Below are 11652 nucleotides of genomic sequence, written 5' to 3'. Positions count from 1 at the left end.
AATTTATTTGTCTAATATTTCACTTGAGTGGGTTAAATAATACTGACTATGGATATAATAAATAAATATTGCACTTACTCAGAATACATGTAAGTATATATTGTGCAAATAAATAAAATTGACTTATTATGTGTCCAGACCCCTGGGACAAGTGCCCGAGTTCAGAAGTCTAATCATTGCAGGGTAGAAACTGTTACCGAATCTTGTAGTCCTGCTGCAGATGCTGTGATGTCTCCTGCCCAATGATAGATGCTTAAAAAGTCCATGAACAGGATTTGTGGTGTCCTGTATTATTTTGGTGGCATTTCGGATTCTTCTTGCAGAATAGAATTGTTGTATTGATGGAAGACCATCACCACTCTTTGTAGTGCCTTCCTTTCTGCAACTGTGCAGCTTCCAAACCACACTGTGAAGCTGCAGGTGAGGATGCTCTCTATTGCACCTCTATAGAAGGTGGAGAGAATATGAGGAGGAAGCTTAGCTTTCTTCAGCCTTCTTAAACAGTGGAGGCATTGGTGCGCTTTCTTGACCAGTTGGCTGTTTAAATATATTTTTTATATTTTATATTTATATAACTTTTATATTTTAATGTTTTAATAGAAACCCTGTCACTTCTTAATGTATTATGAAGTACAAGACAGCTATATGAATGAAGTATAACAGTAAAACAAAAAACACATATTGGTTAGATATCAAACTTTCCCATAAAAAACACAAGACCTTTGTTTAGTTATCACTAATTTCTTCTACAGGCTGTGGACATACTCATGGCTTTTATTCTTTGTCTGTCTACAGACTTCAAATCTGCAGTCTCTATTACAGTACTATTTTTTCTACTTTGCTTTCTTTCCCTACATTTCCTTTACTTTGCAGTGATTTTAGGCATCAGTATTATAGATGAAGTGTGAAACTTGCTTTTCAGACATATTTGTATTGACAGCTCAGGTAGTGAGAGACTGATTCCCAGCAACAGAGTATTCATAGATTTCAAAACTGAGATGACAATCTTCATAACTTTATCTACTGCTATTTTTGGTGAGATTTTTCTCTGTCTGGGTATTTCTTTTCACTCGTCCCTGTTCATCACAAGAAAACTAATTTGTTGTGGTATGACTGAGCTGTCATACTTGCGCACATCTTTTGAATTTCTGAAATTTTCACTGTACGCCATTACCAATCATGATAATATTTCGTATCCCACACCTAAGAGCATAGACTTGACTGCTTGGAATGTCTGTCAGTTTACTTATTTCATGGAGCCTGAGATAGTCAGCTCCATATATAAGGTATATAGCTTCTTTAAACTAAAAAATGTGCTTCATAGATGAAAATCATTTTCCCTAGCAGGACAGCCATGGAACATATCTATTAACATGTCATCCTCTGGACTGTTGTAGTATTAGTAGCCTAAAGCACAATGCAACGCTGCTGCACTTCTTGAATCAACATTCATGGCTAGTACATTATGGTGCAGTTTCAATAAAGCCTACACAGTATGCTAAGACAATGTGCTCATTGCAGCATGATATGCACATAGTAGCGCACCATTTTGTATTCAGTAAGTGGCTCTACATGTCATGTAGAGCTGCGCAAACACAGTAAACATTGTGGCATTCTAATTACAGCATAAACAGCTGACTTGTATGTTTATCAACCAATCCAAGATGGAATAGCTATTCAACAAGCTATAAATAAATCATTTAGACTCAGTGTAGGTTTTCCCTGCGAATTCCAAAATCTATTGGAATACAGCCACAGATGGTACTCTACATGGAAACAATGTTATGGCCTGCAGTTGTTCTTATAGAAATGTATGTGTAACAGGGCACAAATCTATGCTGCTGCTGCTAATAGACCTCAGTCAAGAAGGAGAAGGGTATTTAGGCCCCTGTTAACTTACCATGGTCTGCCTGATGTGGACATCATAGAGTGCTACAGGGTGGATAGAGAAACATAACATGAACTCTGCAACTTCCGTTGTCTACAACTGTGACCAAGGGCAAACCAAGGAGAACCAATACCTGCGGAGACTAAGGTATGTGTAGCACTAGAATGTCAGCAACAAGAACCTTTCAGAGGCCAACAGGGCATATGCTGGGGATATCACATGCATCAGCATCCAGGACCCTATATGAATTCCTGAATGGTATGCTACATGCCACTGATTATATACAAGTTTCCCAGTACACTCATGGAAATACCAGGATGACTACACAATTGCAAGAACAAAACCCTTGAAACCCAACTTCTGATGTGGAAACACACAGATAGTACTTGGCTCCCCCACCCCCCAAAACAACAGGAAAAGGACAGTTTGTACAATCCAAGGAATAACACATAATTCACTTGTTATAAATGTTTTCTACACAATCTTCACAAACATGTATACACATGTACAACACAAAAGCCAATTGTATATGATTGCTAGGCACCTCTCACTGTGGCCAGCCCTCCCCTGGAAGTGTCTATGGGCCATCATCGAAGCATAACACTCCTGTGTCATTGACAATATAGTACTTTGCATTGTCATGGAATAAGATAGAAAAGACTGATTATGCCAGGAGTGAGCTATAAGAAGTGCCTACAGGTGACAGTTTAATTTAATCCTCTACTGCACATATATAACAGCTTTATTTGTAACATGCGAACAAATCTAGCATGTACCTGAAAAATACAAGCATACCTTTTCAACATCAGAATCTTTCTGTGCAGATAAATCTAAAGGAATCTCAGTCCTCTGTGTTCTACACAAACACAGGTCCTCTCACCTTCAAGTTCCCTAGCTACAGAGTTACTTTGTTATGGTGTAGACTCATGCCGCTGATCACGGTGAAGATGCAAGTGAGGAGTGGCTTCATTAGAACTGCTGAATCTCAACATTCTGGATCTGTGTAGCAGATATAAAGTTAGTATAGTCACTGCCTCAGTGTTTGTTGCTAATGGATTGCAACTGTGAATGGTTTATAGGAGGGAGATGGAATACATAACAGTTCAGACTCCCTACCTGCAGAGTGTGTGTGTGTGTGTGTGTGTGTGTGTGTGTGTGTGTGTGTGTGTGTGTGTGTGTGTGTGTGTGTGTGTGTGTGTGTCAGCCAGGATACACTTACAAAGTGTAGAAGTAATTGCAGTAAGCTTTTACATGGAAGTGAACAACATACATTTCTCGTTTTCAATGCAGTAATAGCTAAACTCTACTTCCTTTAATAAAAATGTATTTTATTGTCATGTAAAATTGTCATATGTTTTAAGGAAAATGATACAAAATGCCCAATAGACTGCATGTGTGAGAGTACAGCACACATAAAAGAATGAACATGATATTAAGAGAAGACAGAGCTGCAATGGTGCAAACAATGCTCATAAATGGTTGTGTGATCGTTCCTTGCACTATATATGTAAGCAACACATGTAGAAACAACTGTGAGTGTACAAGTTTTATATGTCTTTATAATACTGTGGTGGAAATTGGACTTGCTTATATGCATGATGATTTATATTCCTGCTGCAAAGCTGTTTTTGTGGCAAAGACAGATAAGACACCCTTATAGTGTTTTGTATGTTCAGTCATCTGACAGTTCTAATCCAGAGTTGTGCAGAAATCTTTAATGTGTTAAGATGCATTTTGTATTTTTTCTTGTTTGTTTTTAATTTTTTTAATACTAATATTTGCATGGTGTGGTGACCCCTAACCGGGAAAAGCCGAAAGAAGAACAACAATATTAACATTTGCATGGTGCGCACCTTAACTCAAACACGGTGAAACAGATAACTGCATTAAAATGTAATATTAACTTACTTGTATGATAAAGACTGCATAAACTACAACTGCGAATCAAATGTGGGCATACAGAGTATCTGTAGACCATGGCTCAGTTTACACATTTATCTTTTAATCTTAAATGTTAATGCATGTGTAGCTTTGCTTGTCACCTTGTCACATTTGCTCGTCTCTTACCTTTGTGCAAACATGGTCTAATGGCCCACACAAGAAGCAGACATTCTCAGTTTCAAAAAGGATACATTATTGTCTCTTTTGCTTTACATCGTGAAAATCCACTAAGTTTGCACAATGGTCAGCAAGCTTCCACAACTCCTGCAGGTCCAGAACACATGCAGACAGTAGACAATGTCAAAACAGATACAATGTATCTTGTGTGGTTGGCTACCATGCAAACACATTAAGTGGTGCTGCACAGAAGTCAGCACACATACAAAGTAAAGAAAACACACAGTTAAAGTAGAGTAAAGGCACTCATATTAAAAATTTCATATAAAAAACTATTTTATTTAGTCTGATGACTATATCAATATGTAACCCCATACGTGTACTATTGATATAAATTACTTCAGTACTGTTTGTTTACATACAGTACTTCATTGTAGTATTTTCATCTCACATTTCAAATTATCAGATGTAATTATTTAATTACATTATGAATACATATTTAGCATTATTAGATAGAGCTGGATTCAAACCCTGTATCATCTGGGCTCTGGGCTCAAAATAAAAACCACAATGCTCTTATGCTTGTTGCCACAGAATCAGCTAAGCAGCCAGTCTGTTTCTTACACTCACTACTATCCAAAGTGCTGACTACCAAACCTTTCCCCTTAGCATGTCTGTGCGTAAGAAAGCAAATCAATAGAAATTTCATAATTTTATCAGTGAAACAGAGCCCTACATTTGCTTGTTGCTTAACTATGTACAAACTGGGAAAGAAAGCAGTATACATACTTTTTTAAGGTTAGACAATTTATGATACAATATTTCCAATATTAACTATTTATGAATATCATAATATCTCTTAGCTGTCTCTACCATAGCCAGTATGGATAAGTACTTCTCAAGTTCAAGTACAAGTCCTTACATGTGTATCTCCCACGTGAAAATACTTTGTCATCGATTGTGCAAACCAGCTGCTCGGAGGTACGCTATGGATAAGGCAAATTAGCATGCATTACTTATGTTTACTGCCCAGTTAATCTTCTTTGCGTTAAAGTACATGTAAAAACACAACCAAGGGGAAGGCAAGTTTTAATGACTAAACACATAATCATGTGTTACCTGCACCCATGCTCTTGAAACTCGGTCTCTCAGTACTTCTCAAATATTAATGATATTAAAGAAATAAATACAAAAAAATGCTTTGTTACATAGCATGTACAACTTTATACTGACAATACACATTCAGATTTTCTAATACTTGCAGTAGTGTGGACAGCAGTTCACAAATATGAATAGTCAAATATGATAACAATGTGCGTATCTGTATGTGACAATTTAAGTGTGTAATGTACACAACATACTGGGAAAGAAATGTAATTTCTCCTACTTGCATTCATAGTTTCATAGTTTCATAGTATAGTACTAGGCTATCTGCCCTGGGGCATTTGTAAGCCTAGCCATAGTGATGTGTCTTTTGCCACCCCATGAAATGGTACAAAAATGTACAGAATAAATCTAGAATACTGTGCCTCTGTCTAGTAGTGACACAGTGAAGGTCCCCTTATATAATAGAATTAGTTTACTGTACCCCTGTCTAGCAGTGACACAGATGTGACCCCTGGGGTAAACTTACGATCTCCCATCCACTCATCAAGATTTCTCTAGAAGAGAGTCAGTGAGGGGCTCTGCCTAATACGAACTGGGATCCTGTTCCAAAGCATGGGAAGCCTCTGGGTTATGAATCTATCCCTCCAGCATGTCCTATTCATACTTGTGCCGAGGTTTAAGTCTTTAGCTCTCGTGGTCCTGATGGATTTGGATTTTTTGAGGTGGAGCATGTCCATCAGATCCTGATTGGACATGGCCTTGTACGTCAGGCAGAGATCACCTCTGAGCAGGCGGTATGCTACTGAATAGAGCTGAAGTTTCTTTAGTCTGGCAGAATAAGACATATGTTGGAGACCCTTGATCCTCTTGGTGAGGTACTTTTGTGGTCTCTCCAGCTGTTGCAAGTGCCGGGTGAGGTACATACCAAATGGGGCATTGTACTCAATCATGGGTCTGATGAGGGAGGAATATAGGGGTACAATGACATCCTTGGATCTGGATGTGAAACCCTTCATGATGAGGTGTGCAAGGTAGAATGTTTTTCTAACCACTTTGGCAAAGTGGGTGTCAAATGAGAGGTCGCTGTCTACTTGGGTCCCTAGGTCTCTGATTACTTTTTCCATACTCAGTGGGTTGCTGTCTATGTGATAATTTGTGGGTACTTTGTTTTTTCCAAAACGGATGACTATACATTTTTTGGCATTTAGTTTAAGGCCGTGACTACGGCACCAGTTGTCCGTTTCAGTGAGGCCTTTTTGTAGGATGTGTGTATCTGCTGGTGTATCGACTATGGCACCTAGTTTGCAGTCATCTGCGAACTTTGTCAGCCACAGCCCTCCCATGTTTGCTTTAACATCTGAGAAATAAATGCCGAACAAGAGGGGTCCCATGACAGATCCCTGTGGGACACCACTTTTGACTGGCTTTGAGTCTGACATTGCTCCAGCGATTTTAACTTTATAGGTTCTGTCCTTTAGCCAGTTTGCAACCCATCTAGTGACATAAGGGTTTACTTTTAAGCAGTTTAGCTTATCTATGATGCCTGAGTGGGGTATTGTGTCGAAGGCCTTAGCCAAGTCCAGATATGCTGTATGGACTGCTTTGCCCTCATCAATGGCTCTAGTGACTGTTTCAAAAAAGTCAACCAGGTTTAAAAGGCAGGATCTGCCCTTTACAAAGCCGAACTGGGTGGGGTCAAGCGTCTGTATGTCCCCTATGTCTCCGTTTATGAGTTCCATAATGATTCTTTCCATAGCTTTGCAGACCAGGCTAGTCAAGCTTATGGGGCGGTAGTTTCCAGGGTCTGTAGAGGCACCCCCCTTGTGGAGTGGGACCACTGTTGCTGTACGCCAGTGTTCAGATACATATCCCGAAGTAAGGCTAAGGTTAAATAGCATTTTTATGTGTGGGTTTAGCTCCTCTTGGAGTTCATGTAACACGCACCCCGGGATACCGTCAGGTCCCATTGATGCTGTGTTTTTTGCTTTGTTTAGGGCGGTTCTCACTTGGACATCTGAGATGACAGGGAGATTACATTCAGCTGGGATAAGTATTTCTTCTTTTGGAGGTGAAGGAGGCGAGAAATTTGCACTGAACCTGTCAGCCAGAATGTTAGCAATATCTGTGGGTTCAGTGTATTTTTTGTTGTTGTGAACCAACTCTGAGCATATCTGAGGGTTTCTGCCCAGGTTTCTAACATAGCTGAAGAAAGCTTTGTGGTTATCTTTAGTGTCCTTAGTGATTTTTCTCTCAAAGTTTGCCTTGGATGTTTTTATGAGAGAACGTAGTTTTCTGCTAATGTTGATCAGAGATGTCTTCCCTTCATGGGATTTCGCTCTGACGTGCAGTAGCTTCCTTCTTTTGTTATACAATTTGTTTATGGCTGAGGTCCACCAGACAGGACGCTTACATTTGGTGGAGAGGGACTTGGATTTGTTTGGGATTGCATGATCTGCACCTGGAGGTGTGGGTGTCCTTTATGAATATGGACACTCCCCCTCCCTTTGTGGTTCGGCCTGGGTTTTGGGGCCAAAAAGCATGATACGAGGTATAGCCTGGTAGCGCTGGGGTGCTCTCAGGAGCCTTGAACCAGGTTTCAGTTACTGCACAGACGTCGATGTTCTCCATGCTGAGGAGTGCATCAAGTGCCTGCATCTTGAGATTTAGACTTCTGGCGTTGAGCAGCATTACCCTTAGTTTTTTTCCATTTTTGTTTTCTAAGGAGGTGGGTTTGTCTTTTGAGCCTTGCCTAAAAAAGGCACTATGGGGGTGGCAAGAGCCTTAGCCAATATCCGGAAGCCCAGTGGTGACAGGTGTAAGCCATCCCTTGTGAAGCAGCGTGGCTTGTCCAACATATCATCCCAGGCAGACAGACATTGGATCCCCTTAGAATGACACCAGTACTTGAGCCAATTGTTAAAGCTGATCATCTTGTCTTTGTATTGTGGTATCATTCTTCGTGAGGGCAAGATGCTGCTCAGGGTCAGGGTCATACCAGCCTGGGCTACATAATCGGAGAGCTCCTCTATGTCTCTTTTCATGTAGTCCAGGGAGGTACGTCTCAGGTCATTCACACCAGCATGGACAATGAAGGAGTCATATTTGTACTTGCTTTGGAGTGACCTGAGTGCGTGTGTTATGTGGCTGATCCTAGCTCCCGATAGACAGCTCACAGTCACCTTCTCCTTGTTCAGCCTGGTCAGTGGGACATCAGTGTGTCTGACTATGGAGTCACCTATTACTAGTGTATCAGGCAAGGTGTTTGGCCTTAAGGGCTGTGATTGGTTGACACACTGATTTATTGAAGTATGTGTTGCATGTGTTTTGTTTTGACAGCTGTTTGCATATAGATTGCACATCAGTCTCTTAAAGTACACCTGCATATTGGAAACACAGGAAATACTACATCCACACTTTGCACAGTGTGTGTGTGTGTGTGTGTGTGTGTGTGTGTGTGTGTGTGTGTGTGTGTGTGTGTGTGTGTGTTCACTTGGTTGACATTGAAGAAACCATGTCACACCAGCATGTGGAACGCAGCTATTACCAACTTCTCATCAGACTCTGATGATGTCATCAGCTGTAAAGTGTTGTCCAACATTATAAAAGTCTCACTTGCACTGTGGCTCTTTCATTACATAGTGTGCTCTGTGAATAGCTAGGCAAGGGTTTTGTTCTCACTGCAGTCAATTGGTGTGTGTGTGTGTGTGTGTGTGTGTGTGTGTGTGTGTGTGTGTGTGTGTGTGTGTGTGTGTGTGTGTGTGTTGCTTGGTTGACATTCAAGAGACCATTTTACACCAGCATGTAAGACACTGCTATTACCATCTTCTTCTCACCAGACTCCGCTGATGTCATCAGCTATAAAGTGTTGTCTGACACTTTAAAAGGCAGACCTGTGCTGTGGCACTTATGTTAAGTACTGTGCTCTGTAAATAGTTATGTAGGGGTTCTATTCTCACTGTGGTCAACCCTGTGCATTCGACAATCACTATAGTGATAATTCTAGAATGATATGCGACTCCACAGCTATGTCAAACCCTCCTCCAAGCATCTTGATCTTGTTGTAGCATACAATGATTATATCATCCTGTATAACATGCACTCTGACAGTATTCAAGACAATGTAGTGTATAGGAGCTAGCAAGTTAGGCTGGTGCACGGCAAGAGCACATGTTAGACCTGGCCTTTTTTCTTATTTTGAGTATTCAAGACAAACATGTACTGTGACAGTAACATTATCTACTGTGTTTGCAAGCTACTTTGCCTACACATATAGTTGTCCTAATTTGACAGCAAGCAACTTGTTTGTCTATACATACAACTATCAGTTTTGAGACAATGTTACACAGGGATGTAATTCCGCATCCATGCCATACACTCCTACCAACATATTCTCCTCAGCATACAATGATGCTATCATACTCCATAAAGTGGAACGTGACAGTGTTACAGTCAAACATATGCAGTGTTGCTACTGTGACATTGTCTACCTGGGATGACATGATAGGTAGACCACGATGCTTTGCCAGAGATGGCCTGCACCTGTTGCCTTGGGATTCCAGATACTTGCTAAGGCTCTTGTCACTCCTACAGAGTATTTTTTAGGCAAGGTTCAAATGACAAATTCACCACCGTAACAGGTACAAGCAAGCAAAATCTGAGGGTAATGTTACTTAATGCTAGAAGTCTAAACCTCAAAATGCACTCACTCGAGGCACTCCTTAAAATGGTGAACATCGACATCTGTGCAGTGTCAGAGACCTGGTTCAAAGCTCCAAAGAGCACCCCTGCATTACCAGGCTATAATTCATACCAGACCTTTTGGCCACCTAACCTGGACCGAAACACTAAAGGTGGAGGCGTGTCCATATTCATTAAGGATATCCACACCTCCAGGCTAGTTGCTCAGCATAATGCTTGCAAGATTATCCAAGTGCAATTAACTCTGGGCAAGGCTGCAATCCAAATTGTAGCTTGCTACAGATCCCCCACCATGCCCCAGGATTCCCACTCCTCATTTCTTGATACACTGGAAAAAATTAGGGTACAACCCAATACCCTAATAATGGGTGATTTCAACTACCCCACCATTAACTGGGAAAACTACTCATGTACCAACTCTTTTGCTCAACGTTTTCTGGGATTCATAAATTCCAACGCCTTGGATCAACTTATCCACACCCTACCAAGAGCAGCAATATCCTAGACCTGGTCATTACCAACATGGGTGACCAGTATTCCACACCAGAGGCCAATTCCTTGTTGGTCATATCCAACCACAAGCTAATCACCCTAGACATCCACATCCCGCCCCCACCCCCTATTACGGAAACTGCCGTAACAAATTTCTCCAAAGCCAACTTCACGCTTCTTAAGACAGAAGTTGCAAACTTCATGACACCCATGCAGATGGACAATAGAGGTACAACTGCTGAATTCTACACAATTGCACTTTATAAGCACTTACACAAGTGCATCGATCGTGCTATCCCTAACAGAACCAAGATGCTGTCCTCCAAAAAAATGAAGCCAATCTGATGGTCCCCTGCCATAAACAAACTCTACAACAGAAGAAAGAAACTGTTGCAAAAAAGAGTAAAATCCCATGATTGGAGGAACTCCCTGGTCAGCCTCAGTAAGAAGCTGAGATCCCTCATAAAATCCTCCAAAGTTAGTTACGAAAACAAAATTGCCACTGATTTTAAAGACAACCACAAAGCATTCTATAGCTAAGTCAAGAATCTCAATGGCAACACTCATATCTGCTCTGAGTTACAGCGCAATGGCACTAAATATACAGAACCAACTGATATTGCCAACATCCTAGCAGATAGAGTCAGTGCTAAGTTTACCCCTCTCTTACCCCCCCTAAAAGGCCCATCTCTATACAGGAAGCATGCAAAGTTTCTGTAATCACGGCTGCACAGATAAAATCTACACTCTCCAAAGCCAAGAACACAGCATCCATGGGACCTGACAATATCCCTGGCTGCATTCTACACAGACTACAGAATGAACTGGCACCCCACCTAAGTACCATGTTCAATCATAGCCTCACCTCAGGCTTTGTGCCCACTGAATGGTGCACAGTGACGGTTATCCCACTCCACAAAGGGGGATCCACCACGGACCCTGGGAACTACCGCCCCATTAGCCTGACGAGCCTGGTCTGCAAGGCCATGGAACGTACATCATGGAACTTATAAACAAAGACATTGGTAATCTCCAAACTCTAGACCCCACCCAGTTTGGGTTTATAAAAAGCAGATCATGTCTCCTAAACTTGATTTGAAGCAGTCACCAAAGCCGTAGATGAGGGTAAGGTGGTTCACACAGCCTATCTAGATCTCGCCAAGGCTTTTAACACCATCCCCCACTCTGAAATTATAGATAAACTCACTAAACTAGATATAAATCCGTATGTCACAAGATGGGTTGCCAACTGGCTCACTAACAGAACCCACACTGTGAAAGTAGCAGACTCCAAAACCGACTTCAGACCAGGGACAAGTGGAGTACCACAAGGTTCAGTCCTGGGTCCTCTACTGTTTGGTATCTACTTCTCTGAAGTACAGGCTAACACAGAAGGTCTTTGGCTAATG

Source organism: Protopterus annectens, chromosome 1.part0 (genome assembly GCF_019279795.1).
Source record: "Protopterus annectens isolate FY-2018-M chromosome 1.part0, PAN1.0, whole genome shotgun sequence".
Taxonomy (NCBI): Eukaryota; Metazoa; Chordata; order Ceratodontiformes; family Protopteridae; genus Protopterus; species Protopterus annectens.
Note: the sequence above shows the minus strand (reverse complement) of the source record.